The 3828-nt window shown below is 37.2% G+C and overlaps 1 long non-coding RNA gene across 1 annotated transcript; it reads right to left on the reverse strand.

Annotated features, from left to right (window-relative positions):
- Positions 1-915: 915 nt before the first annotated feature.
- On the reverse strand, positions 916-3226 carry LOC149684091 (uncharacterized). The gene is made up of 7 exons (XR_016384186.1): positions 3003-3226; positions 2775-2929; positions 2547-2701; positions 2315-2473; positions 2183-2245; positions 1952-2100; positions 916-1076 (listed from the first exon to the last, which is right to left on the reverse strand). It is a non-coding gene; the product is annotated as an uncharacterized LOC149684091 (long non-coding RNA).
- Positions 3227-3828: the final 602 nt, after the last annotated feature.

The raw sequence follows: 3828 nt of genomic DNA on the forward strand, positions 1-3828 counted from the left end.
TGTGAAGTAATTTAGAAAATTAAAGAAATTTACGGAGATAAACCACGTGTAATTAGAGTTAAATAATAATTTATTTAAAACATCCAAATTAAAAATGAGACGTTTCGAGCCGCGGCTCGTCGTTCAGTCTGGTGAACCATACCCAGGTAGCAAAACCACGTGTGCTACACGTGATCTAGGGCTATTTGAAATAACGTGAACCAAAAACGTGATAATAACGTTTGCTATGTCACCTTTTTTTACGTGTTTAATAACGCCGTATAAACGTATTCTTCACGTGTCCTAACATCGGAAATTCACGTGTCCTATCATCGGAGTTTTACGTGTCCTAACATCGGACTTTCACGTGTCCTAACATCGGACTTTTACGTGTCCTAACATCGGACTTTTACGTGTCCTATCATCGGACGTTCACGTGTCCTATCATCGGACGATCACGTGTCCTATATCGGACTTTCACGTGTAATAACATCGGACTTTCACGTGTCCCATCATCGGACTTTCACGTGTCCAAACATCGTAAATTTACGTGTAATAACATCGGACTTTCACGTGTCCCATCATCGGATTTTCACGTGTCCAAAAATCGTACCATCACGCGCCCAAACCTCGTACCATCACGCGCCCAAACCTCGTACCATCACGTGCCCAAACCTCGTACCATCACGTGCCCAATCCTCGTACCATCACGTGCCCAAACCGCGTACCATCACGTGCCCAAACCGCGTACCATCACGTGCCCAAACATCGTACCATCACGTGCCCAAACATCGTACCATCACGTGCCCAAACCTCGTACCATCACGCGCCCAAACCTCGTACCATCACGCGCCCAAACCTCGTACCATCACGTGCCCAAACAGCGTCCTTATACTAGTTTAAATATTACATTTTAAATAATACTGGAGCCATAAATTGTTGTTTCAAAATTTATTTTGGAAGTCATTTCCATTTTAATTTTTATTATTGTTCTTGTTTGTTGAGCCTGTTACGTGCCTGTTTCAACCACTCCTTTATTACATTTTCGATTTCGTTCTCCTGTGCCTTCTTGAAATTGTAATTTGAACGAACAGCACCTTCAAGGTAAATTTATATGGATTAGATAAATAGCAGGTTGAAGATTTTTCGAGTTTGATCATTTTTAATTAAGCTAGCAGGCATACATTATATTATTGTAAGCTCATCTGGGATGGTTGGGCTTAACGATTGGAGGTTTTTCTAGTTAGGCTTAACGATTGTAGGGTTTTTTTCTAGTTAGGCTTAACGATTGTAGGGTTTTTTTCTAGTTAGGCTTAACGATTGTAGGGTTTTTTCTAGTTAGGCTTAACGATTGGAGGGTTTTTTCTAGTTAGGCTTAACGATTGTAGGGTTTTTTCTAGTTAGGCTTAACGATTGGAGGGTTTTTTCTAGTTAGGCTTAACGATTGTAGGGTTTTTTCTAGTTAGGCTTAACGATTGGAGGGTTTTTTTCTAGTTAGGCTTAACGATTGGAGGGTTTTTTTCTAGTTAGGCTTAACGATTGTAGGGTTTTTTCTAGTTAGGCTTAACGATTGGAGGGTTTTTTCTAGTTAGGCTTAACGATTGTAGGGTTTTTTTCTAGTTAGGCTTAACGATTGTAGGGTTTTTTCTAGTTAGGCTTAACGATTGGAGGGTTTTTTCTAGTTAGGCTTAACGATTGAAGGGTTTTTTCTAGTTAGGCTTAACGATTGGAGGGTTTTTTCTAGTTAGGCTTAACGATTGGAGGGTTTTTTCTAGTTAGGCTTAACGATTGGAGGGTTTTTTCTAGTTAGGCTTAACGATTGGAGGGTTTTTCTAGTTAGAAAAATTGGGTCAAAGCAAAACCGAGCGACGCTATCCAATTCTTAAGCCGAACTGGTATACAATTGTACGCTAGCGCAGATGAAAATCTTTTACCACAGTGCTATTTTTGTCAAATAAATTTCATCACTTACTTTAACTTCACTCCTATCGTAAATTAAAGGATCCAAATCCAGAAGTTTGGTTTGTCGTTACCAATAAGCTGGCTACGTTAAAGTTTGGTGCGAGCGGCTTGTTGTCTCGCTTTTGTTAATTTAAAAGCAGAATGCAGAATTTGAGAGTACTAAATACAAACGACCAGATTTAAATACAGGCAAAGAATTCCTATTTTAATTAGCTAGAAAACCAAAAATCTAATAACTGACCTCCGATATAAAGTTGTACAGTAGGCTTTTAGAAAAAATCCATCTCTTCGAAAAAATATTGCGCTATATGAGTAATGAAATGAATTAAATATTGTTTAAACCAAAATTGTTTATGCAATAAACAAGTCTTACTTTAATTCCCTTTGCTTCAATCAACCTTCTTGATATGTATGGGAAACGGCCAAGAAATTCAATTTAAAATTGGCTTGAAAATCTTTCTAGCCTTATAAGCCAAGGCCCGAAGCACGCGGACAATTTGCGACGAAATAATGAAGATCAAAGTGTATTGCGCTATAAGAATGAATATGAAACGATTTAAATATTGTTTAAACCAAAATTAGTTATGTAGTCAAAAAATTCTTACTTTAATTCGCTTTTCTTGAATCAACCTTCTTAAAATGTACGGGAAACGGCCAAGAAATTCAATTTAAAATTGGCTTGAAAATCTAGCCTTATAAGCCAAGGCCCGAAGCACGCGGACAATTTGCGACGAAATAATGACGATCAAAGTGTATTGCGCTATAAGAATGAATATGAAACGATTTAAATATTGTTTAAACCAAAATTAGTTATGTAGTCAAAAAATTCTTACTTTAATTCGCTTTTCTTGAATCAACCTTCTTAAAATGTACGGGAAACGGCCAAGAAATTCAATTTAAAATTGGCTTGAAAATCTAGCCTTATAAGCCAAGGCCCGAAGCACGCGGACAATTTGCGACGAAATAATGACGATCAAAGTGTATTGCGCTATAAGAATGAATATGAAACGATTTAAATATTGTTTAAACCAAAATTAGTTATGCAATCAAAAAATTCTTACTTTAATTCGCTTTGTTTTAGTCAACCTTCTTAATATGTTCGGGAAACGGCAAAGAAATTCAATTTGAAATAATTCTAGCCTAATAAGCCGAAGGCCCGATTTTATTTCGCTGAAGCACGCGGACAATTTGCGCCGAAAGAATGAAAATCGAAATGAAGTGAAAATGACGCCGCGGAGAATTCGAGAAACGACCCGACTTAACGCGGAGAACGTCTACCAGGGATGCCAGATTGAAAACCTTCAACCAGCCAAAATCAAATTGGAAACAAGCCCAAAAACCGCCAATCGGTATATCGAAAAAAGCCCAAAAACTGCCTAAGATCTAGGCTATCCAGCCCAAAAACAAGCCAAACATTTATCGTGAAACTTTGAAATTAGTTTTTCTTTTAGAAATTTCAATTCATATTCTATTCTGACACCATTTTTAAAACTCAAGACAAAATGAAACCATTTTATTTAATCATGAATTGACGAATTATAAGCCGCTCAAAACCCCGACAAGCCCAATTTCCAGCCAACAGCCAACCCTTTTATTTAAGCCAATATTTTTGAGAAGAAGCCCAATTGGCGGCTTTCCAGCCCAATATGGCAACCCTGACGTGATTGAATAGTATAAAAAACACCAGAAATATACCCTAGTGTTAGAAACACGCAAAAATCACGTAATTTACAAGATTACGCAACTTTTGTTGATATTAAGTGCTCTTAACACGTGATTGAATAGTATAAAAAAACACCGGAAATATACCCTAGTGTTAGAGACATGAAAAAACCACGTATATTACAAGATTACGCAACTTTTGTTGATATTAAGTGCTCTTAACAC

The sequence above is a fragment of the Phalangium opilio genome, unplaced genomic scaffold, assembly GCF_054372755.1.
Source record: "Phalangium opilio isolate 3A_F unplaced genomic scaffold, DU_Popi_V2 ptg000037l_1, whole genome shotgun sequence".
In the NCBI taxonomy this organism is placed as follows: domain Eukaryota; kingdom Metazoa; phylum Arthropoda; class Arachnida; order Opiliones; family Phalangiidae; genus Phalangium; species Phalangium opilio.